The sequence below is a fragment of the Cynocephalus volans genome, chromosome 10, assembly GCF_027409185.1.
Source record: "Cynocephalus volans isolate mCynVol1 chromosome 10, mCynVol1.pri, whole genome shotgun sequence".
Lineage (NCBI taxonomy): Eukaryota > Metazoa > Chordata > Mammalia > Dermoptera > Cynocephalidae > Cynocephalus > Cynocephalus volans.
Genome location: NC_084469.1, coordinates 55550150 through 55577431, shown reverse-complemented (window position 1 = coordinate 55577431; position 27282 = coordinate 55550150). Strand labels below are relative to the sequence as shown.

Sequence of the window (27282 nt, the reverse complement as noted above, 5' to 3'; positions counted from 1 at the left end):
AATAAATAAAATTCTTGCTTGACTGGATAATTTTCAAAATAAAAAGCTGAGGAAAAGAAGAAAAAAGCAACCCAGGATTTAAGAAAGTATTTTCTAAATTTCAATATAGAAATTATTTTGAGCCAAATGATAATATATTTGTATCCATTTGTATTTGATGCAGTTAAAGTAGAAAAATAATTTACAGAGTTGATGTAAATACACATAGAAAAGAAGAAAACCTGAAAGTTAATGACTTATATATTCAACACAAGAAGCTAGAAAAATAGCAACAAAATAAATAAAAACAATTAGAAGGAAAAGAGAAAAGGCCAGTAATATTATAAAATAGAGACCACAAATATCACAAAAGATCCACAATGGCAAATATTTATTTCAAATCAGTGTTACTGATGCATTTTTCTCAAGATTGATAAAGAAAAAAGAGAATGCAACAATATCCAATGTAGAAATACTAAGAGTACTAACAGCTCTCCACATTGCACAAATACAGTAAGGTGACATTATGATAAAAATGAAACCTTTGATGAAATGCATAAAACTGCAAAAAATAGCAAAATAAAACTGCAAAATCAACACACAGAAACTTGGGCAATTCTATAAGTATTACATAATTTGAATATGTTTTTTAAAAAATTGACTACAGAAAATTAAGACTCAGATGGTTTTTCTGGCATGTCTTTTGAAACATTCCAAGAGGAAGGGAAAAGGATACATTCCCTGAACACATTTGCACAGCAAATGCAACTCTTACATCCAACCTTAAAAAGGATAATAAGAAAGCAGGATTACAGGCCAATCTCATTCATGAAACCTAAAGAAAATATTAAAAATTCGAATCCAAAAAGATTGAAAAGAGACAATATATCAACAAACCATGACCAAACTGAATTCTAGAGTGCAGGGCTAGTCAATAAATAGAATTCAACATAGCAAAGAATAATGGAGAAAAAAAAAATCATACGATGATGTCAATAAATGCAGAAAGAATGATTGCTGGGAAAAATGTTAGGAATTATATAAAAGAAAGAAACTTCCTCTGTGTGAAAAATATTTATATAAATTTTTTAAAAACACATCTTTATTTGTGGAAACGTCCTTAGGAGATGCTTGTGGAATGATTTAGAGGTCAAGTCATGATGTCCAAGACATGATTTCAAATACCCCAGTAAGTATGGTATGGATAGACAGAAATAAAGTAGATATGATAAAATGTTACCAATTGGTGAATTTAGGTAAAAGTCATGTTCATTGTAGTGGTCTTTCAAGACAAATTAATTTCATTATTAAAGAGTCAGAAAAACTGCATCAGTAGGAGCACATGTCCTGTAGGGATAGCTTTATTTGTGAGAAATGTCATGTAATATGCCATGTTCCAGTAAATATTAAAAGTTACTTCAAAATCTTTAAAAGAGCATATTATCTTTTTTTTTTCAGGTAATAACATTGGCTATATATGTATTCTCTTAAGTTCATTGTTATCCTCATTCTTATTTTGTGTGTACATTGCTTGCGAAATAATTAGTGTGATATTAATCTACCATTTTGAGTATAGTTTGATCAAACTCTTTTACTATTTCTACTTGATAGTGAAGCCATCATACTTATTAAATCTGATAAATATTCATTACTTTTTTAAAAAGTAATTTTATGCTATGCAAATTATATATCAATAAATCTGTTAAAAAACTTAGGAGTTTTCCTATATCAAAACCATAACTAGGTAAAGAACAAAATGGTAGAGAAAATGTGATTTACAACAGCAAAAAACAAGATTGACTGTTAAGAATAACATTAATAAGAAATGTGCAAAACCTATCTCAGGAAAATTTTAAACACTCCTGAAAGACAAAAGTAGCCTCAAACAAATGGAGAAACATCTCGCTTGGACTGAAACACTCAACATTATAAAGACCTCAGTTCTTCCTAAGTTAATTTCTAAACTTAGCCCAATTCAAATAAAATACCAACAAGCCTTTTGATGGAGTTTAAAAAGTTAATACTTCAGTTCACATGGAAAAAGAAACATCCAAAAACAGGCAGAAAAACACTGAAAAGCTAAAAGGGTGGACTAGCCCTAACAAACATTAAAGAGTACTATAACATAGCTATAATAAAAGCAGTGTGGTAGTGGTGCGAGGATACACAAATAAAAGAGTACAACAGAATAGAAAGTCCAGAAATGGACTCAAGTATATATGGAAATTTATCACATGATAAAGGCAGCATCTCAAATCACTGGAGAAAAGATGAACGTTTTAATAAATGGTATCGGTACAACTGGGGTATCCATTTGGAAAAAAATGAAATTAGATCCATATCTTATTCCATATACAAGAATAAACTCCAAACGTATTAGGGATTTAAATGTAACAAAAAGAAACCATACATGCAATACAAGAAAAACTATGTATTATTCTTAATGTTAAGATACTTTCTGATTATGACACAAAATCCAGAGATATTAAAAGATTGAAGAATTTGACTATATTTAAAAAAAAAGTCCTGAACTGACACACTCCCTCGCTCTGTGTAATAACTTCTACCATGTTATGGCGCAGCATGAAGACCCTGGCCAGATGCTGGCACCATGCTCTTGGACTTCCCAGCCTTCAGATCTATGAGCTAAATAAACTTTTTTTATATAAATAAATAAATAAATTGTCATAATGAAAGTCAAAAAAACTGAGAAACTGGGAGAAATATTTTCAACATACATATCAGACAGAGGTTAATATTCCTAGCATATAAAAAGACACTTAAAAACTGAGGTACAAAGGTTGAAAAATCAAAAGAAAAATGGAGAAAAGGCACAAAGCAACAATTCACAAAATATAGAGAAACAGCTCCTAAACATGAAAAAACATTTGCATTCACTCATAAAGAACATGTAAATTAAAATGTACCGAGATACCATTTCGTACCTATCAGATTGGTGAAAACTAAAAGGTACAATAATGGATTCTGTTATTAAGGTTTTCCTTGGAGTACAATTTTTATCCAAGATCTGAGCAATAGGTATGCTCACTGCTACTGGAATACTCTCATACACTGATAATGAAAATGCAAACTTGTCCAACCATTCTAGAGGTGATTTTGGCAATATCATACAAAAATACATATGCAATTGACCTTCTGAACCAGAAATGACACTTCTAGAAATAAACTCTGAAGCTACACTTCCAACAATACAAAAATACATATGGATGAAGAATTTGTTTACAATGTTAAACGAAAACAGCAAATTGGAATTCTGTATGGAAAGTATGCTAAAGTTCATGTAAATTTGTTTGTGCAAACTAAATCAGGAAGAATAAACCACAAACTAATGAGATCACTGATCTAGAAGGAACGGGTGGGAATGGGGTGAAAGAATGGGAATGGAACCCAGCATGGAAGTGATGGGTCTCCTGCGTGTGGTGATGGTGGTCCTGGAATGGGGCTTCCTATGGGTTTGGAACTCCTCAGAACAAATGAAGAGTTGGGAGCGGGCAGGCCTGCTGGGAGCCAGAAGCTGGACACTCCTGGTGGTTGTGCACCCTGAAGATGAAGCCACATTCTTTGCTCCCACAGTGTTAGGCTTGGCCTGGCTGAAGCACCAGGTGTCCATGCTCTGCTTCTCTGCAGGAAATTACACAATCAAGGAGAGATTCATAAGGAAGAACTTTTGCTGTGATGTTTTGGAGATTCCACCCTCCAGTGTAATGATTGTTGTCAACAGATATACAGCTAAGGACCAGAGAAAAGCTGCCAAATAAGAGGTTGCCAAGTCTATACACAAAGAAGAAAAATAAAAAGGGTCAGCAAGGATGCTGAGAAATTGGAACCTTCACACATTGCTGGTGGGGATATAAAATGATGCAGCCACTGTGGAAAACAGTTGGGCAGTTCTTCAAAAAATTAAACATAGAATTACCATATGACCTAGCAATTCTGTTTCCAGGTAAATACCTAAAAGAATTGAAAACAGGTATTCAAACAAAAATTTGTACGTGAATATTCATAGCAACACTATTTGTAGTAGCCATAAAGTGGAAACAACCCAAATGTCCATCAACTCATGAATGGATAAACAAAATGTGGTTTATCTACACGATGGATATTATTTGGCCATAAAAAGGAATGAAATACTGATATATGCTGGATCATGGATGAACCTAGAAAACATTATATGAAGTGAAAGAATCAGACACAAAAGGCCACATGTTGTATGGTTTCATTTATATGAAATGCCCCGAAGAGCCAAATCCATAGAGACAGAGAGGAGCTAAGTGGTTGCCAGAGGCTGGAGGAGGGGAAAAAGGGGAATGACCCCAATGGGGTCTATTTTTGGAGTGAAGAAAATGTTCTAGAATTAATTGTGGTGATGGCCGTGCAATGCTGTGAATATACTTCTTAAAAAATTGAATTGTACACTTTAAATGGGAGAACTGTCAATTACGTAGCAATAAGACTGTTATTTACAAAATAATAGTAGTACATACTCATAAAAACAAACAGTACAAAAATATATCAAATGGGAAAAAAAATGGGAATGGGGTATTAATGATGACGGGGGAAAACATCTCACTGGGAATCTGTACAGTTAGAATGATATGTTTTACACATGCCCAAAGTAAGTACATTATTATATATCAAACAGGGCTGGCTGGTTAACTCACTTGGTTAGAGTGGAGGGCTGATAACATCAAGGTCAAGAGTTCCCCAGACCAGCCAGCTGCCTGGCCACCCCCGCCAAAAAATCAAACAGGATATATAGGGGGTACCGAAAATAATACATGAACCTAATTCTACTAAAAATGAATAATATAATCACACTGGAGGCAATGAGAAAGAACTAGAAAATATTACTTTGATTGGACACTATAATGCAAAAAGCAAAAAAAAAATGTCTAATATGAGGGTACTTCAAAAAGTTGGTGAGGTTGGCCAGTTAGATCAGTTGGTCAGAGCATGGTGTTGTAATACCAAGGTCAAGGGTTCAGATCCCTGTACCTCCCAGTTGCAAAAAACCCAAAAACCAAAAAAGTTGGTGGAAAATCAGAATTAAAAGATAACACAAATCTTCTCATGAACTTTTTGAAGTACTCTCATATTGTACTCTAGAATGCAAATTTTCTTCTCACAGGAAAAGTCATTGACAAGTTTTATGTGTTTACTAGAACTGAACAAATAAGTATGTAAGTAACTAATAAGTGTGGAGAACAATAGCGAGGTCTTTCACTGTCAAAGAAAGTACAAATAAAGGGAAAGGCTAGGTTGAACTCTGTGGCATTAGATTGGAGTCTGAGACAACAGCATGAATTCATGGTTTTTAACATGTATAAAAATGCATACAAATACACACATACATCAATCCAACTGTACATATGCACGTATTAGCATTCAAGCAATGATACCCCAGTACCAATAAGCTCACCTATACCCAGATCTTGGTTTCTAAAAATCATTCTCGAGTAGAAAGAACCATTTGCTTCTTGGAAAATGGTTGATCCCAAGGCTAGAGCAGGGAAAATACAAGAGGAGCTTGAAAAGTAAGGTCCTCAAAAAATTATGGCTACATATAAAAAGGACACAAAAGCCAACCCCACGTAATGGCTAAAGCTGAGACAATTTGAGCAATTAAGTAAATGATAATACTGGAGTATAACCTCTAGAATAAATAAATATCTACCAGTCCGTATTAATAAATAATTGAATAATTAAGTGGAGAATATACACCTCTAGCTTACAGAATTCCATTTAATAATTGCCAAACTAATGATGGATATAGAAAAATTACCATTAACCAAACACCACAGAAGTGTTACAGCCAAGAACCAGTGCTAAATGCTAAAATAGTGGCTGACACTGTGATTCAAACCAGGATATACATGGTCTCAAAATATCTTTCCGCATGATACTTATTAATTACAAAGGTAAAAATAGTAACTTTACACTGGAGAAACTTTTGACAGACACCCACCTTAATTAAGTGTTTAAAGTTAGTGTCAGCAGGATCAAGATGATAGACTCTGGTATAACACACTCAGAGAGCACACCTCATCTACAATATTCTTGGCAAAAATGCCTTCCATCAATCTCATGAGAAAACAACACATTAACTCCAATTTTAGAACATTTTATGAAATAACTGACTTGTAATCATCAAAGATGGTAAGATCTAGAAAAACAAAACAAAACAAAACGAAAAGCTGAGGACTGTCACAGATTAGAAAGACAATAATTGCAATGTGAGACCCTGGGTTGGATATTTAACCAGGAAAATGACATTAGTGAGAAAAGTTGTGCAATTTGAATGAGGTCTGTAGATTAGCTAATGCTGATGCTTCAACATTAACTTCCTGATTTTGATAACTAAATTTGAGATGTACACATCAGAGAAACATGGATGTAGGGCATACAGGAATTCTCTGTATAGTTTTTCCAACTTTTGTCTAAGTCTAAAATTACTTCAAATTAAATTTTTATTTAAAAAGAGAATTTCAAATGGAAAAAAGCTAAGAGAAAAAAAACAGAAAGGTAATACATGCTTGTAAGATTAGCAAATTTGAAAGCCTGGAAAGCCTGGCAACTTGGGCCGGCAGCATGGCTCACTCGGAGAGTGCGGCGCTGGTAGCGCCAAGGCTGCGGGTTCGGATCCTATATGCGGATGGCTGGTGCGCTCCCTGGCTGAGCGTGCAGACCACACCATGCGGAGGGTTGTGATCCCCTTACCGGTCAAATTGACACGGATATGGGGCTATGATAACTCACACACACATTGCTTTTTCTTTTTTGACCGGTAAGGGGATCGCAACCCTCGGCTCGGTGTCCTATGCACCGAGCTCAGCTCAGCCAGTGAGCGCACCGGCCATCCCCATATAGGATCCGAACCCGCGGTCTCGGCGCTACCAGCGCCGCACTCTCCTGAGTGAGCCACAGGGCCGGCCCCACATACACTGCTTTTTAAAGTGCAAACTGTTACAATTTCTTTGAAAAACAGTTTGAAATTATCTACAATAGTTGATGCAGTCAGTAATTTCACCCAAGAGTAAGGAAAGCACAAACATTTGCAACAGAATTCATTTACAAGAATATTAATAACAGCATTGTTCATAATAGCCAAAACTTCAATGAATACAAAGGTTAATCAATGATAGAATGAAAAGTATGTTGTGGCATAGTCATGAAACAGCAATATTTGGCATTAATAAAAAAATGAACAATCTAGAACTGTATACAAAAATACAGGTGAATCTTAAAGCACAATGTTTACGGGGAAAAACAGAGCATTAAAGATAATATAAAGAATGAGCCTAATAACAAAGTTCCTAAATAAAACAAATCATGTAGTTTGAGATAACACACAGAAATGCTAACAACCGGAAAGTAATAAAATTATTTTTAAAAAAGTCAGAATATGGTAACCTATACTAAAAGAGAGGATTCGTGATCAGCAATATACATATAAATACTAGAGTAATGGCAGTATCCAATTTCCTCCCCTGGGTGATAGTAACATATTAGTGTGCCCCTGTTCATGCAAAATTGTTTGTTATATATATCACAGTAAAGTATTAAAAAACAAAGAGAAAACAGCAGCCATGGAAGATAGGCAAATGAAGTAAAATATAGGTAAAATTATGGTGTCCAAAATCAAAACAAAAAGATCTGGAGACTATTAACATTTAAAACATCAGTCAAGAAAACTTTCCAGACATTATTGACCATGAATTATACATGGAAAGGCCACTATTCATTCCATGGAAAACTAACTAAAATGGGCCATTCAAAAACACATATCAGAGTTACATGACTTCAAAAAGCAAAAAAATTTTAGTTGCCAGGCAAAACGATTAAGCCACTTTGAAGTGGGGTGAGAGGGAGGGAACATCCAGTGGGCATTAGACTTACACTTTATGTTATTTTATCCAGAAAATAAGGGAATAATAGATATGAAGTTCTCAAGAAGAGTAAGATGAATTAAGAATTTTATATCCAGCCAAAGTATCTTTCAAGTACAAAAACAGCAAATAGTTTGAATGTACAAGAAACCTCATAATATATTTCTCATGATACCATCATGACAGCCTCTTAGGTCACTATCTACAGCCAGAAAACGGATAACTGGAAATACATGTTGACTAAAATGACATGCTTATGTGCTATCTTATGGGAAGACTGTTGTATTTATATCACTAAAGATCTCTCTAGAATCTTTAATATTACTAATATTAAAGTCCTAGAAAACAAAGAAGTAATAAGTCCAGGAATTTACCTAATACTGCGAAATATCTGCTTATAATGGCTCTTTGTACTGGGTATGGGATCTGTTTTCTAATTTAATTTGGCCTCTGTTGGCTCCTGATTTAGTAAACTATAAACTCATAATCCTTCCTTAAATATTTGTTTGTTCAAAAGTGATACCTCCAGAATAATAAAATGCTACTGTGTCACTATATATACACATTACATAGTCTCATACTGTATAATAAAATAATAAAATGCTACTATGTAGTCATATGTACAGTCAATGCTGCTATGCATGTGCCATCAAACAATCCAACAAATTATCTCTCAACAAAGAATGATAGGAAATTTATAGAGGAAATTTAATGTAATTTAATTATAGAGGAAATTTATATATATACAAAAAATTTAATTATAGAGGAAATGTAATAGGAAATTTATAACTACCAGAAGAAACTTTTAAATTGACCATGAAACAGCACTGTACATCTGAATTGATGTCCCCACATGACAAGTCTGTCTTCCACCTCAGGCTGAAGAAGACCAAAATGGGGGAGGATACTGAGAACTGAAACCAACACATCCCTTCTACGACTAACTGCTCACTCATCAAGACTCCAAGTATCAAACCCCCCAGTGCCTAACGAACCAAAACTATGATGTCATAAACTCTTCCTAATCCCAACTGGTTCTCTGCAACTGCCTCTAATCTGTTCCAAACTATAAAGGCTGATGTCCACACATGATTGGAGTTTTAAGATAAAGCCTGTTTTGATGTTGCAGCTTTGAAACAACAGGAAAATACTCTGGAGTGGCAAGCCACATTGCCACACACACATATATATACTTCCCAGCTCTATCAGCTAAGAGGGCCTAGGAGCAATCAGCACATGGTGCCTAGATTTGGATTTCTAAATGCCATTCTCCAATAAAATGAACCAGTGCTCCTTGGAGAAGTGGTTGATTCCAGGGCTAGGGCAGGGAAAACATAAGATGATCTCAGAGTAACACTTTGTCGTACCAGAAAGTAAGAGATACTCACCAAATGATGGGGGCAGGTTGAAAGAGTACAGGAGCCAACCTGAAAGAGCTCCCAATGGCCAAACTAAACAAAATAAATAATGATAGTATTTGATTGTAACCCATGGAATAAAATAAACACCTGAGTCCATACTGATATAATAACTGAATAAATTAATGAAAAGGGAGAAGAGAGTTCTTCCTTGCAGAATTCCAATTAATAAATGTAGAAGAAGGGAAATACAAAATCACTATTAGGCAAACATTGCAATAAGAATTGGTACAAGCAAAATCCACTGATGGACGCTAAAAGTTAGTGGGTAAAAGTGGGAGGAGAAATAGGATATCTGTATTGTCTCAAACTATCTACCCCATGATATTTACCAAGTATACAGAGAAACGTAGTCTGAGAGGATAGAGGAAAAAACAGTTTCTCCTATATTCTCACTCAACAATCAACCCAGAAAACTTCTGTGATGTCTGTTCACCAAGAAGTGTGCAGTATTGATCTAAAAAAGAAACCGAGGCAAAAAACATATAAAGCATTGGATTTATTTAGTCAATACAATAATTGTAACTGGGGAAATGAGTAGGTCAGGTCGCCCTGAGAAATGTGCTTTGAAAGGTACCGTCAGAACTCTGCATTTTATAATCACAAGAAGAGGGGAAAACCAAAGGAGAGTGAAGACAGCCCCCCTTTTCATTACATTGGTTTCCTACTGGCTAGCACACATGTATATAGATCCTGGATTGTTACTAGGCTACATGCTACATGCAGGAATCTAGGATACGGGTTACAAGAAACATTCTAGGTTATTTTATCACTTTTTCTGGTGCCTATATGATTAAAAATGGTCTTAAGACAACATTTTCCAGGCCCACAGTTGTGACTACCGGCTTATCCCAGATTTCCTAAAGCAATACAATTTAACTGACTTGGTCAGAGCAGATTTTTTAGTTATCAGTGGGGATTTCTCCCCACCGACAACCAATTAATTTTGTTTATAAGGTTTTACTGAAATTTGCTTTAATATTAATAATACACTGATACAGAATTAAGGTTTTCCCCTTTGTTAGAACAACAAGGTTTTCTTGGAAGTATTCATCCGTTAATAAAATTGCAAGAGGTTTTGATTTTTTATTCTAAAAATCTGTTTCTTTAACAGTCACCTTTCTATACTGCACAGTCTATATTTCTGCCACTTTTCTTTCTGAGATCCGTTTGGAAATGCTGTCTTCTTCATTTAGAATGGTAATTTTATTTCTTGAGGTAGGATCTTCTCTTGAAACTTCTCAGATTCATATATCAGAAGTTCAATTTTTGCTGTATTTCCCTGAATTGCCTACAGCCTCTTTCTACCCTTGAAAAGGTCTTCCATGATAACTCTTCAACTTTTCCGTCAGCTAATTCCACCATTATCATCTGATACTAAGTGTTTTGTCTCAAAGGTCTAAAAAACAATGTTTTCTCCCAGTATAATTTGATTCTGTACTGTTGGCTTTTCTTGATATATCTGAATTGTTACTTTAATAACCTTGGACACTTTCTTCCTTGTCCGATTAAATTTAAAATACCTTTTCATCAGGTTCAACTTTCAGGATATCTAAATGGGCCTCCCATAAAATGCAATCACATTACATGAAGTTTTCTTTACCTTTCTGGTAATTGGCCTAAGAAACAAAGATTTTGTGTTTTATCAAAATAATTTCCTATGTTGTTTTTAATAGGTTTTAATTATTTGGGAAAACTGAATTTTGAAAAAGTTAAAGTTTTTACATCCATGTAGCTTTTGAAATCTCTGATTACTACACTTCAGTTAAATAAATGACTATTATTTCACAATGGCTTGTGATCCTCTTTTGATCAAAAATTTTAAACCTTTTTGGCATTCTTGATGGGCGTCCCCAATACCAAAATTTCAAATTAAGTCTTTGAGATTTTCCAGTTGGGGGCTTGGAGAGCCTCAAAAGATTTACCTCCTCTAAAAAAAAAAAAAAAAAAAAAAAATTTACCTCTCATTCTGTAGAGATATTAAATGATTAAGCTCATTTGGTAAATTTGTATGGGAAGGATTGTCAAATGATAAATATTACCAGATCTTTTTATAGTTGCATTCATGGATACGTTGTTGATACAGATGTTACAAAATTATTTAAAAAGTCTTAAAATCTAATGTTATCAGTCATAATTTTGGTTATTATATTAAATCTTCTTTAAGGTTACATTTATATGAATATGCTATTGATATAAGTATTCTAAAGACTACCTAAAATTTATAAAATTTTGATGGTTCTGACAGGTAGAAAGAGGTTGCAGGCTATGACTAATAAGTCACGATTCTGGTTATTATCTTAAGGTGTTGTATACAATAGACATAATCAAATTTCCTGGCCAACTTAATTACAATAAGCTTTCATCAGATTTCAACCATTATTCTAAGTCTCTGTCATCCACAGTTTTCATTATTCTCTAAAGGCATCTATAATAAGATTCATGAAAAAGACTCTAACAAGTACTCTTAAATACAGGTTTCTAATAACTTTAAGATCAATGGACAAAATAAAAATTTTCAGAAATCTAATAAGAAAACTGATGGGTTTATAAAACTGCTGGTCAAGATCAAATGGGACAAAAATTAATTACATAAGTTTAAATAACTGATACAGATTGGAGGAAAATGAAGGAGAACACCTGTTAAAGATGGAGGCACTCTTGCTCTCCAGGACTTAGACTGTTAGCAAAAATGCAAAAAGACTGGGTCAGCAAGAATTCGCAAAGCTTAATTGCAAACCACAGACTTCCCATTGAGTTACCTAGGAGACGGGGAGGTACGGGAGTAGTTTTCAGCTGGCTAAAACATATATAAGACATGCTTTTACCCAATAAAGTTGCTTAGTGCATGGGCTAAGCCCCAGAACTTTGTGTCTGGTCTCTGGTTGATCACCTCCCCAGGTGGCAGCCCCTAGCTCAAGGCGTGCTTTGAGCAACTCTCCTTCCTGCACTCTCTTGACAGGGCTGCGTGTGGCCCTGCTCCCTGAGGGACTCCTGGCAGAGGCTACCTGTAGTCCTGCCTCCTGAGACCCTCAGGACCAAGAGAAAGGTGCAGCCTGGTGCCCAACGTGGGGCATGAAGGCTGACCCAAGAACCGGACGGAGGTCTGCAGGACAACAGAGAAGGTGAGTCTGTGCAGCTAGGTCCAGGCAGGAGTAGCTTATAAGCAGGATGGGGACTGTCACATTGGCAAGGCTTGTTACTTCAGTCATGCAAGGCATTAAGCATTGCCAATCAATAGAGAGACTGAAGGGAGCAAGGAAGACAACACACTGGGCACCTGAGGATATTTATAGGGCATTTCGGCAGGCACATGCTTATTGCCCAACGTTTCCTGAAACAGGAACACTAGATGTCAGGGGACTTAGGGAAGGGATAAGTACCCTATAGAAAGCAAGAAAGGAGCACCCAGACTTGTCTGTAGCTGTGCAAGCCCTGCAGGTATTTCTGTGTAGGGGAGCGTTAGGAGTGGCGGTAAGGACCACTGAGGAAGTAGAAAAGGTATATTTCAAGTTTTGAGATGCTGGCCAGATCTCAGACTCAAGAAATATACAAGGAGAAGGTAAGCAGGTGTATCCAGTAGTCCAAGGTCCAGGAGGAACTATGTGTTCCCCTCTGCACCCTCGAGTTATGGCAGATTTCTTTGCCATCATTAGTCATCATGGATTACTGAGCTCAGAAACTATCACTCAAATGCAAGTGTTATGTACGCAGGATTTGTGCCAGGTAGAAGTAAAAGGCTTGATTGCTCAAGCACCTGGGAATGCTGCACAGAAATCAATTCTAAAAGAACTGTTAGCAAAATATAAAGATGAATGGGATCAACAAAACCCCATACAGCAAGATGTTCTTCCAAGACAACTGACGGGACAAAACGGTAGGAGAATCCCCAAACAATGATTTACCAGATGCACAGGCAGGACCCCAATGGGTAATAGCTAGATCAGCCTTCCAGGAGTGGGTTGTCAATGAACTTAGGGAAGGAGTTAAATTAGTTCAGACACCACCTGCAGTAACAAAAATTGTACAAGGTCCTAAGGAGCCATATAAAGATTTTTTGGATAGGCTATTTGAAGCATTAGAAAAGGATTTTTTTACCTGTAGAGGTTAGTAGATACATACAGGATAAATTGGCTTTTGAAAATGCAAATGAAGATTGTAAAAAGATGATGGCTCACTTGCCTCCAGATGCAGCAACTGCTGACAGGATACACTGCTGCAGATCCGTGGGTACAGTGACCCACAACCAAACCATGATGGCAGAGGCTTTTGCAGCAGCTCTTTTCAAAGGAAAAGGGAACCAGCAAGGGCTTAGATGTTTCAATTGCAATAAACTAGGCCATATGAAGAAAGATTGTAAGCAGCCAAGAAAGGCTACAGCTAATAAAGATGTTACATGTTTCAAATGTGGAAAAAAGGGACACATTGCCAGGTTATGCAGAATAAAAAACGGGAATGCAGGCTCAGAACAGAGAGCCCAGGCATTGGTATCACAGCTTGTTCTGTCATCAGCACCAGTGGAGGAAGAGACAACTAAGTCACTTTACCCCAAATTACCAGTTTGCAACAAAGACCAATAACATTGATACAATGTGCAGGGACAGAGATTAAGGTTTTATTAGATACAGGAGCAGATATTTCAATTTGGGCAAAACCACCCCCAATTGGCAGAAATATAGGTCAGCAATTTGTAATGGGAATAGGAGGAAGTCAAACAGGAATTAAATATGATCAAGTTAAAATGACATTGAATAATAAAACAATTTTAGGTGAAGTAGCAGTGTGTCCCATGCCTACAAATTTATTAGGGAGAGATAATTTAAGCAAATTTGGAGTACACTTGGTGTGTACAACGTTAAATCAACAGTTAACACCAGTGAAATTTAAACTGTTGCCAGGATTTAGAAGACAACAGGTTAAGCAATGGCCATTATTATCTGAAGAAAAAAATAAAGCATTACAAGAAATTTGTGCTGAATTAGAACAGGAAAAAAAGTTACAAAGAGTAGGTCCAGAAGATCCCTATAATAAACCTGTATTTTTAATAAAAAAGAAATCTGGTAAGTGGGGGATGCTTATGGATTTTAGGGAATTAAACAAAAGGATAGATGTAGGAACAGAAACTCAGATAGGTTTTCCTCATCCAGCAGGATTTTCACAGGTAAAGCATTTTACTGTTACAGACATAAAAGATGCTTATTTCAACATCCCATTAGATGAGGAAATCAGTGAGTTAACAGCATTTACAATACCTCAAAAGAATAATGCAGGGCCAGGTATAAGATTTAAATGGAAGGTTTTACCCCAAGCGTTGACAGGGTCTCCAAAAGGATATCAATGTACTTTAGAAAAAATAACACCATGGAAAGCAAAACACCCTGGCATAACATGTTATGTATACATGGATGATATTTTAATAGGAACAATTATAAAGCTCTCAAATATAAACAGGTAGTCAAAGAGTTACAAGAGGAATTGAAAAAGTGAGGTTTTGAAACCCCACAAAATAAAATACAGAATAGTGATGGGGACAAAGCAGTAAAATATTTAGGATATATTTTAGAACCCCAAATGTGGAAGCCACATAGCTATCAGCTATTGGATAGTAAACCAAAAACATTAAATGATGTTCAAGGAGTATTAGGAAGAATCAATGGGATAAAACAAATATATCCTAAGATACAAACAAAACATTCAGAAGTTATTAACAGGAGATCAAAACATATTAAGTAAAAGATCATGGACTAAAAAAGCTCAATATGAGGTAGATGTAATACAACAAATGTTAACACAACAGGAAGGAATGCCTTATTATTAAGAAAAGGAAATAGTCTTAGATTATGTGGAATCAAGTAGCTCAAGGAGCTGTCCATCAAAAGCATAAAGTGCTCTGGTGGGGATACGGAACTAGCAAGGGATGAAAAATAAAAACTAAAGCACAGAAATGTGTGGCTTTAGCAAGTCGTATGGTTTCAAAAATAATCACACGATTGGGAAAAGTTCCAGATGAAGTTTGGTTGCCCATAGAAAAAAGCTACTTTTGAGTTTTTATTACAAGAAGGACTAGAGGGAACAGAAATTTGGTTATCAAATTGCAAATTTGGTATGGCACCTAACAAAATTTTTGATAAAAGTGAATGTTTAAGTTATCCTTGTATATGGAAAAGTGCTGTTCCTGTCACAGGCCCCACAATTTATATCGATGGATCTAGCCAGCTCATAGTGCTATCTGGGAGAATGCAAATAATAATAAAGTAACAGAATTTGAGGGAACAGCTCAGCAAGCAGAAGTTAGGGCATTTTTATTAGCATTACAATTAGAATATGATCAAATGAACATAGTTACAGACAGTAAATATTTATGGACATGTATTAAGTTAATGTCTGACTATGTGTGGAAAGAGGAAAATCCCATTTGGCAAGAAATCTGTGGATTATTACAAACAAAGAAAATATATTTACAATGGGAGCCAGGACATCAGGGGGTGCCAGGGAATGAAGAAGCTGACCATTTAGCCCAGGGAAATGTAGTTCTTACTGCAGAAGAGGAGGACTTACTGCCACAGCAGTCAGAACTTTTTTTCCCTGGGTGGCAAATAAAAGCAGCCAGAGATTGTTATGTGGCAGCCCAGGAAAAAAGACAGATATGTAGAGGAATACTCCTCTGGTTGGATGACATGCAAATAGCACCAATGCAATTGAATCATGAATTGGCTATAAAAGGATAGTTATTAGTACAGTCAACTGTTACAGGGAGTTCTTCAACAGAATTAATATTGTAAGTTGTAAATTTTACTAAAAAGGGAATAAATATTCAAAAGGGTGATCCTGTTGTTATTATATATATTGTAGCTGCTGAAGAGATGGGGGAAGCAAAATTACAAACGTTAGCTCCAGATGACATGGTCTGTTTCACGTCAGAAACTTTTCAGGAAGCAGAACAGGGGCATGATGTAACACATGCAAACCCCTGACAATCAGCAAGAAAGTTTCATCTTCCTTTAGGATTAGCAAAGCATATTACACAGTTATGCAAAAACTGCCAACAGCAGGATACTGCTACAGGAGGGATATAATCAGTTAAAAAACCAAGAAGGTGTCTGGCAGATTGATGTTACACATATGTTTGAGTTAGGACTTTATAAATATGTGTATGTAGCAGTTGACATACAAACAGGGATGATATGGGTTAGTCCTCAAAAGGGAGAAATGACAAAATATACACAGACAGCTCTCCTTCAGATCATTCACATGGCAGGGCTCCCAGAGGAAATCCAAAGCGATAATGGGCCAGGTTTTGTAGCAGACAGAGTGCAAGTGATATGTAAACAATTAGGGATTAAATGGCATCATGGCATTCCATACCATCCTCAGAGTCAGGGAAAAGTAGAAGGTACACATAAATTAATTAAACAACACTTCAAGAAGGTAAAAGAGTTATTTGAAGACCCCATTAATGCTCTGTTGTGGACAGTATTTTGCCTCAATTTTGAAAAAAGGGGTGGAGATGGGTATACAAGAGCAGAGGCATGGGCAGAGCAACAGAATTTGAAAAATCAGTTAGAAACATATAAAGCACATGCAAACTTTAACTAATTCTTGTAAATTTTTGTATAAGGATCCCAAGTCACCTCACACAGGGTGGAGAGGTCCAGGCATCCTGCAGTGGGAAGGAGCAGGCGTCAGAGTATTAGAACTTACAACTGGAGAGGTAAAAGTAGTTCCTAAACATCTAACAAAAAGAATTTTTTCAGATGGAGCCTAGAGTTCAGATGAATCTTGAAGTCACTGTTCAGTGGATGGATGCCTTTTGTTTTGGACAAGAAGAAGCCATTATTATAGCTTACATCATTAATGGCCAAGAGTTAAACCCTGGTGAACTTATGGTAGTGCACAAGAAAACTATCCCTAGATGGTTAAGACAGGTTACTCGTCCTATGTGGAATAAACATAGAACAAGCACAGAGATTAATCCAAATACAAAAAAGATACTGGATCAATACATTTTGTGGACCTAAAAGATATCTTAGTGAAAGGATGGGAACAAAAGGTGAAACGGGTCAAACACATACAGTTGTTGCCAAAAATTTGGGAGCATCTGTATGTGGTGCCCTGGTGTTAAAGTTCCCCATTGGAGTGAACCATATGGTGCTCCAAAGCCTTGTGGATCTTATTTAGTGCAGTTAAGACAATTAATAAATCATATGGTAGAAGAAATTCATCCTAGCCCCAGAGGAACGTGTGGGTGGCCTTACAGATGCCCACCATGTGTTCTTCAAGCAGCAATTATATTACTAGAGGAGGATTATTGGAAGGATGAGGAAGTTATTCCAAAGTTACAAATGATATGTTATAGTAGATGTTTAAAACAATTGTGGAAAGAAATAACTTATCAAATTACAAAAAGAAACATTACTACATGGCATGCTAGGATGCAAACACCAGTAAGCACAAAATGGCAACCACCAAAACATGGCCCTTGTGTCATTACAGGAATCCCTTGGCAAAGACTGGCAACAAAGTTTTGTATTTGGGAGGCTAACAGAAATTTAAAATCAGAAGCATAAAGAACAACCCATGGTAAACGTGTTGTGACTGTAGATGCCATGCTTGTGCTGTTATCATTGCATTTTATGCTTTCAGCAAAAATACTTAGGGATAACACATGAAGGAGGTCCCAGGGGAATAAAACCTTGTTGTCATAAGTGTTATAAGCCAAAACAGAGAGGTAAATACTGTGGGACAAAAAACAGTTTTGAAGTACATTTACAACCTTGTTTTCATAAATGTTGTAGATGACTTATTTCAAGTAGAAGGAAAAGAAAGCGTGATACTGGTCCAAAACGAAGGAGCAAATCCTCTGGGACAAGGAACAATTCTATATTAGATTAAGAATACAGATCCCGAGAACACTTAGTGAAGGAAAGGAAAATCATCCTCAGCTGCTACCCTCGTTGTTGCAAAAGGAATTGTGAGCAACAGAGTTAGATCCAATCCCTGAAGAAACCATGGCCTCTTCCTCCTTACCATTAATAAATAATGAGGAAGATGATTTTTATATGGTAATGACTCCTAGATTGTTAACAAAAGGAACTCAAACTGACCAAATAAAAATGAGATCCCAAAAGGCAGGACCATCCAAGGAGGATAAAATAATGGAAGAATTAAGGATGCTTCAGCTTCAATGGGAGAAAGAGGAGAGATGGCGGCAACAGGAACTGTAAACCACCAGCTCATCTGGAGAGGACAAGGACGTGAGTATGCCTTTGCTACCGGCAGGAAAAGGTAAGAATATTTTATGGATCTGTATTTTAGCACATTTGTGGGTCCCCACATGTCAAGGTTTTAGGCAAGGGTTGTTAAAATAATCCAGTGCATCTGCACTTGTAAGTCCTCAAGAAGTCCCTTGGTTTTGTGCAGCAGCCAATACTCAACTTGGATGTCTTCCCAAAAACCATTACATAACACAGCTGCATTGGGCAGGAAACAATACCCATATGTGGGGACTTAGAGGACACAGAAATGGTACAGAATATGGAAACAACAATTGGGGACTGCAAATAGGAAAACAACGGGTATGGATTTTTGAAAACTATTTAAATGCTCAATGTCCAAAAAATATGGCTTATTGTAAGCCATTTAATTGTACAAATGCCACCTGGCTTTTACATGTAACTGAGGATTATTGGGAAGCAAACTGTAGTGGACTGGAATGGATTTCAGATTCCACTGGCAGAATATTTCAAGGACGTAAGCCTATGATCTTTAATACCACTTGGGCATTAAAGCAAGGACTTGTAAATCAAATCAGTTGTAAACCAAATCATACTGCTCAAGGGTCTCGGTGTAAGAAAAGCAATAAAGCTTGGTGTTGTACCTGGAAAGATTGCAATCAATTTCAAGATATTTTAGAAGCATGCCCTGAAAAGCTCAGGTCGCTCACTTCTTTTACCAAAGGAGTACAGTTATGTGTCCATAGACCTTATTATTTTGGAAGTTGTAACAAACACAAAATTCAAAGACAGTATAACACAAACAGTAATGTTAGTGGTGAATTTAAATGGAGGAATAAAACAACTGTGGGCATTAGTACCAACAGACAAAATGAAACTTTACAGCTAGTAAAATCAGAATGTGACAGAGAAGCTCAAGTCACTCAGTGCTTACCTGGGTTAGGTGAACTTTATAGGAATAGGATGGAAAAACTGGATATACCCTCAATTGCTCTGGCAGGCCATATTTGTAAATCTGACAAATAATAATACATGGAGAATTCCAACAAGTGAAACAAATGACCAAAGCATCAAAACTGAGCAGTGCTGGCTACATAGTATAAAATTTAATAAAACTCATCCAGGACAAGTAAATTGTACTATTATGCACTTAACTAGTTATACTAATAAGAAGCAATACATGCCTTTTAATAGCTTAGCATTTTGAAATTTATCCTTGCCATGGCAAGTCATGAAAAGGTGTTTATCAAACATCAGTAATTTGTCAGAGGAAGGGAAATTTGATTGTGCTATGCCACATCTTTGGGTAGCATGGGACTTCCAAAGATGGACCTGGTGATACACAAAAAGGCAAGGGGATGATGAGCCATCAACACCACATTTGTCCTTTCCACGTGAGATAAAAGACAAACAATTATTTCAATTAGAGTGCAATTTGTAAATAAAACTAAAAATACAAATGAGACTCAATTTTGTCAAGATTGTTTAGAATGTAGATCCAGGGATACTAGGATCTTACTCTGGACTCACAAATTAATGCATGTACGGTCATCAGGGGAACACAAATATACAACATACAGTTTCCAATTTATAGGAATCCATTGTGACTCATTAAGAGTTAAAGGCCAGGAAGGCACACAATCGAAAAAATTTGACATAGAGAGTAGTCAGTGTGACATGTCGTTCAATGTGTCAGCACCAGAGGGAGCAGCTGGCACACCAAACAGTACATGTGCTCATTCATACTCAGCTATTTGTTTTGGAACTACAGGAGGCCCAGAGGAATGGATTCAACAGACTTTTGACAGACGTATTAAGGTGGGTGGACAGGAAAATATAATTCCCATTTCTATAGATGATAACAAGTTAGAAATTGTTAAACCAAAGAGATCTAAGCGTGGAGCTGTTTTATTGGCTGCTTTTGGAATTGTTACTGCCATCACTGCTGTGGCTGGTATGGTTACAGGTGGGGTGGCCCTCCATCGATTGCAGGAACTCAAGGAACTAGCAGACAAAAATGTCCAGATGATGATGGATCTGATAAAGACCCAGGAAAATCATTCAGTCTTTACAAGGGATCTTACATTTGGACTTTTGGAGCTAGAAGCTCGAGTATGCTAGATTGAGGAGGTGCTAGCCACTGACAAAGCCTTTCAAACATTAAACTGTGAAATATCAGCTGGCAGTCTTTGCATGTTCTGGGAGCGGTACAATACAACACAGCTCAAAGAATGGATCAATAGCACCAGCTGGTACAACATGTCAATTAATGAATGGGCAGCAAGATTACAGTTTTTTCAAAAATGGATAAAAGAAATAGACCAATTAGTTCTTAAAAATAGAGTTGGCTTAACACACTTAAGCAGAAGGTACAAGAGCAGTCAACATTAGAGACATGGATTAGTACAGTGCCTGATTGGTTGTCTTCCATATGGAGGGCATTAAAAAAGAGTTGGTGGTGGCTCATTATTGGCATAATTTGTTTAGTCATCATTATTCCCTAGTTACCTAGATGCATTAAAGCAATTATAAATTATATCAGAGGATATGTAATAGTGAATATATTTGACATACAGGAACAATGGCCATGAGAGAGATGATGGACAACAAGATAAAAAGACACAAGAAAAGAAAACTCAAACAAAAGGAAAAACAAGGAGCAACAACATTTGCCCAAACACCATCCCCTTCGCTTTTAGGCTTAAAAGCCACTGCTGAAGCACTTGGATATCATCTTATTCTGGCAATAGAAAAAGAGATTTGAACTAAAATCATGCTATTGTTGCTGTTATTGTTGAAGCTGCATATTAATCAGATGGCTTTTTATTGTGTGAATTTAGATTTTGCCTACATTTGCAAGCCAGCTTTTAAAAGAAAAAAGGGTGGACTGGAGGAAAACGAAGGAGAACACCTGTTAAAGATGGAGGACTCTTGCTCTCCAGGACTTAGACTGTCGGCAGAAATGCAAAAAGACTAGGTCAGCAAAAATTCGCAAAGCTTAACTGCAAACCACAGACTTCCTATTGAGTTACCTAGGACATAGGGAGGTATGGGAAGGGTTTACAGCCAGCTAAAACATATATAAGACATGCTTTTACCCAATAAAGTTGCTTAGTGTGTGCACTAAGCCCGAGAACTTTGTGTCTGGTCTCTGGTTGACCACCTCCCCAGGCGGCAGCCCCTAGCTCAAGGCATGCCTTGAGCAATTCGCCTTGTTGCACTCTCTTGGCAGGGTTGCGGGTGGCCCTGTTCCCTGAGGGACTCCTGGCAGAGGCTATGTGTAGTACTGCCGCCTAAGACCCCCAGGACCAAGAGAAAGGTGCATACAGATAATGCTTTTTGTGACTAATTCAAACGTCGCTGTTTCTTTACTTGAATGTTTTGTTTTCCAAGTTTAAGAAAACTTTCTCTCTTAATCTATTTATAAATTACAGCAATTTGGTAAAATATACTTTTGTGAACAAAAAATGAAACATTTACTTTTCTCTCTACTTGGTCCCTCCAAGATTTTAAAACTATTTGTGAATATTATCATTTTGTAGCAGTACAGTTATTTGCATAAGTTCAATAAGAATCTATTTTTTTTTGTAACAGGACAAAATTGGAGACACTGGTTATTTTACTAAGGCTTTGACCGGAATGGAATATTTTCAGTTATAATCAGACTGCTTTAAGGAATTAAGATAGACTTTTTAAGGAGCCAGTAAAATGCCCCTTGAAAAAGACTGGCCTGGTACCTTGTCAGCATACTTCCTTTACAAGGTCCCCGGCCTTGCAGTAATTAAAAAATGTAACTTTCTTAAGGCCCAGGAACCTCAAAATATTGTTGGGACCTCTGGAAGAGAAAAATTCACCCAACTTGTGCAGGTGTAGTTTATGAGTCAAATCTCTGGCTTGGATTCCTAAAGCCCTTGAGAGGCTTTTAAAGGTATAATCTGAAATGCCTTATAAAAGTTTCAGCAAAGCAAACTTAAAAAGAGATTATATAATAAATCACTATTCTAGATGCACTTTATGCAAATAATCAGGAGAGAGACTAAACTTATTTTGCAAATAAATTACTCTTGTTGTATATATCTTTGGTAGAAAGGGGGAATCAAAAGAGTAAGATTATGTATCAGAAAAAACTATAAACACCTGTTATTAGATTCTAGCCCTGTCCATTGTTTTTAAGTTTTTATTATGTGGACTGAATCCTGAATTTTAAATTTCCTCAGTATCCAGCTTTGACTCTCCGAACTAATATTTTCAGTTTTTTCTTCCACACTTCTGACTTGGAGTTACTTGAAATGAAAACTGCCTTTTCCCTAAGGCCCTACAGGCTGAAGTGATTTTGGTCACCATACAGAGCCTTGATGGGAGCCCATCTGCAATGCCACTTCCTGGAATGGAACACAGCTGTTTAACAGGACTAATCTATTAACACTAAGCTATTAACTTGATGTTTTCCTCTCCATAGCCACCAACTCAGCTTTCAATGTGTGAAGCTTCCAGGGCAGCTTCAGACTGTGGAAGGGTGGGGTATGGAAAGCCGTTACCCCCAAATATGGTGCTTTAACATATTGGAATAAAAAGCAGCTTCAAGGTCTCTCTGACCACTGCCTCCCCCCACCTCGCCCGTCTTTCAATCCTCTGTCACTCTCCAAAGCATGGGATGAGGCTGTTCCCTTATTTGCCTCAAGCCCAGACCTGCCAAAGAAGAAGACAATTAACTCTGGTCTTTCCCCAGGTTTTCATTAACTTAACTCATATCTCAGGAAGTAAGACTGGAGTCTGTCAACACACCTATGTAAAATTAGAGAATAGGCTACATTCAGACTTCCCCAAAGGCCTGGATCTGGGAGATTGGTTTTCCTCTTTATTTTCTTGGATCCCACAGGGAATTAGATCCATGTTGTCAGGACTTGTAAAGATGGGACTAACAAGTGTAGTAATTTTGTTGGTGGTTTATGCTGTAATCAAATGTGCCAGCAAATATTGTGACAAAGATGTCAATACTGGCACCAATACCATGCTAGTACCCAATCAGGGACCCAGGCCAAAGACTTGGGAATATTTTGAAATGAATGTATGTAATTTTCTCTCCTCCCATCCTGAAAACCAAACAGCATCTCTACTCAGCCAGAAGTAGTCAGAGTGGTCTGTGCCCCTGCACCCCTCAGGACTGACAGATATCAAAGAACAGGGGAACTGAAACAGAGAGGTAACCCTCCTCAATAAAGCCCCTCAAGATTTAGATGAAAATGAGCTGTAGCTTTGGTTCCTCAAATATGAAGTGATTTAAGATCTGGGAACTGAACTCAACAACTAGCAATTAAGGAACTGAGCTCAAGAACTAGCAGTTCAGGAAGTGAGTACAAAAAAAGCAGCTGAGCAAATAGAGATGTAACTTAAGCAATAAGGAGAGTCACCAGACTTTAAGGATCAAAGATGTATCCCTGAGCTGTTTATACACGGACTGAGACTCACCAGATAGATGGTCGATACTGACCAAATGCTGACTGCAAGGACCCCAGACTAATGGGAGCCAGAAGACTGATGATCAGAGACCTGGAGCTATCCCTGTGTCTCCTGAGATTCAACCAATCAGAAATATCCACTACTACTCATACAGCCTAGACCCCAACCCACAAATTTTTCCTTTACAAATCCTTGCTTGTTAGCTATTGGGGAGTTTAGGTTTTTGAGCATTAGCTGCCCATCCTCCATTACTAGTGCTATTCAATAAATGCCTATTTTCCTTTACTGCAACCTGGTGTCAGTGTTTTGGCTTGGCTGCGCATTGGGCAAGTGGACCCAAGTTTGGTTTGGTAACAACATCACATCATTTCTGTAGAATTGTTATCAAAAACAGACACAATTTACTTAATAATAACTGTCCTCTTAAAAAGTGTCAAGGACATGAAAGACAGGAAAGTCAATAGGAAAGACATGAAAGACATGACTGTCACAGGCTGGAAAAAGACTAGGGAAATATGATGATTAAAAGCAAAATGGTATTCTGGATTAGAGTGTAGCATAGAAAAATGATATTAGTGGAAAAATTGGTGAAATATGAATTATGTCTACCATTTATTAATATCAATAGTATTATATAAATGTTAATCTCTTTTTAAATTTATTTTTTAATTTAAACATAATTGAGTATACATATTTATGGGGTACAGAGTTGACTATCAGTATTTGTGTACAATGTAAATGTTAATGTCCTAATTTTGATAAATGTACTATGGTTACACAAGATGTTAATAATTGGGGAAGCCGGGTGAAAGGTGTACAGTAACTATACTATTTTTGTAAGTCTTCTTAAATCTGAAATTATTTCAAAATGTAAAATGTTAAAAAAACACATTGAATAAATAAAATTTAAGAGTCTATAATCATTAAAAACAAAAACAAGAGCTCTTCATTAGAGAAGAATGATAGCAGAGAATGAATGTAGTGAAAGACAGAAAAATCAATACCATTTTAACTGGTTCAGCCATCACTAGGGGTAAATTTGTTTGGAAATATAATGTTCAGTCTCACACCACAGATTATTTGTTAATAATGAAGAGAAAATGATATATTCATGGAAAGCATCTCAAACAAGTTATATCATTAGCATTACCTAGGGCACAAACTCCCATTTAATCAAATTATCATATTAACATTGCCAGTAGAACAAACTGTTATTATTTGTCTCCTGATGTGATACAATGGGAAGAATACACCACCACCTATGGTAATTTTTCCAAATATGTTTAGCTTGATTCTAATCATAAGGAAATGATAATCGCAAGACATTCTTAAAAAAATCAAGTGGACTGGACTCTGCAAAAATGCCAATTTCATGAACAACAAGGTGGGGGAAATGTTCTGAATTAAAGGATATTAAAGGAATATGGCAATTAAATGTAACAGATGTTCCTTGAGTTGATCCTAGATATTTAAATATCTAAAAGGACATTTTTAGATATTTAATTGATAGTAATAATTGAGAGAAATTTGAATGTGGATAATACTCTTAACAGTATTATGAAATCTACTGTGATGTGGACAAAAGGTTAACAAAATACTTTCCCATTCTGCATGAATAGCTAATCTTAGGTTAACTCTCTAACTCTGCTTCCCTAAAAATAGACAAACCAGAATGTGTCAGCTATGTTAATAAATCTATTTATGGTAAAAATGACTCCTGATTGGCAAACTACACTTGGCTAAACTGGGAGAACACCATATTTTGGGTTTCCCTGACTATAACATTTCTTTTAAGGGACATGTCCTTGTATAGCATGACCCTGGAAGATATGCTTAGAGAATCCTTAGACAGATATCGTATCGATCTATGGAGGCTTCCTAAGTCAGGACTGTTCCCATACTTGCCTGATGCGGATCTCATCTAGCATTTGAACTCTAGCACTGGTGGAAAAGAGAGCTCCCGGAAGTCTATGTGAGCTCTTAAGTGCATGAATCACTACAGCCAGGCTACAGGGGGCTGAGCACCAAATATAATAATAATTATAAACTTAAAAATGCATATTAGATTAAGAATAAATATCAGTCAAAAGGGAGAAAATATATTACACAATGGCTACATATATTAAATTATGATTATGTACAACTATAAATTGGTGGGCATACTCAAATACGTAACTGTTTTCAGTAATCATTTTGGTAGCAAAATTATTAATATTCTGAGAATGTTTTATGTATCATAAAGAATAAAGGAAATGAACAATTATGTGATATCTTAATTTTATCAGCACTGGAGACTTGGAGAATTGGTGCTGAGCAAAAGAGATACAGAACAAAGATAATAAAGTTCAACCAAACACCATTTAATCCTAACTTTGGCCAGGAAGTTACCATGTGAACTCATTAGGTAATTTATTATTATTTAAATATGTAAAGACACTCATCCATATGTATATTTATAGATTTTCTATCTTTAGCCAGGAAAAAATCCAAGAAACAATTTTCAACGCAGAAAAATGGAAACCTGTAGCACCTAGATTGTGGTATTGAAATACCATTTCCCACTAAAAGAAACCAAAAGTTAGCAGATTTAAGGCAAATTAAAAGCTTGAGGCAGGAAATGTACAAGATAAGCCAGGAACATCTTGTCATAACAGACAGTAAAAGAAGTATTAAAGACTAGGAGTCAAAAGGACTTGACAGGCAACATTACATGGTCCACTGACCCAAGATGCAAAAATCTGAGCAATAATAAGGATAATATCTGCAATTGACTGAAATATAATTACGATGCCTAAGTTGACAAATTTATAATGACAATAAAATAATGGTCTGGTCACCTAAGAAGGCTCCTAGGTTACCAACTGTTTAACAGTTGAAAAGATAAATAAAGGGAAAAATGAAGCATTTATCTAGTCTTTGTTATACAAACTGTATTAGTAGGGTACCAAGTGGTAGGTGATGTAAAAATTATTTATATTTACATGCAGTAAGTAAAAAATAAATTTTAGAATGACCATTTTGGAATGTCAAATGAATTAATGCATATAGCCACTGACCACAAATGTCTGCTTAAATCACAAAGAGGAAGACAACCAGAAAGTTTACACTGAGAACCTAATCTACCTACCCCATATTCAGCCTGGACACAGAGGAGTGAAACTACCAATCCCTCCATGTAATTTACTGTCTAAATTAACATGATGTAACTATGTCACTGTGTTCCTTAGCACAATTTTACTCTTCTGGAAGTTTCTTGCACAAAAAGTTTCTGAAAGATCCATCAAC

At 36.3% G+C, this 27282-nt stretch overlaps 1 protein-coding gene across 5 annotated transcripts in view; it reads right to left on the bottom strand.

The window, feature by feature from the left end:
• Positions 1-27282, bottom strand: part of ZNF573 (zinc finger protein 573) — a 70954-nt gene that overhangs the window by 12468 nt on the left and 31204 nt on the right. Inside the window, exon 2 of one of the 5 annotated variants that reach the window (XM_063113211.1) lies at positions 19472-19552. The exons of the other annotated variants lie outside the window; for them this stretch is intronic. The gene's annotated coding sequence lies outside the window, so the exon portion shown is untranslated. The remainder of the gene's footprint in view (positions 1-19471; positions 19553-27282) is intronic. 5 annotated transcript variants of the gene reach the window in all.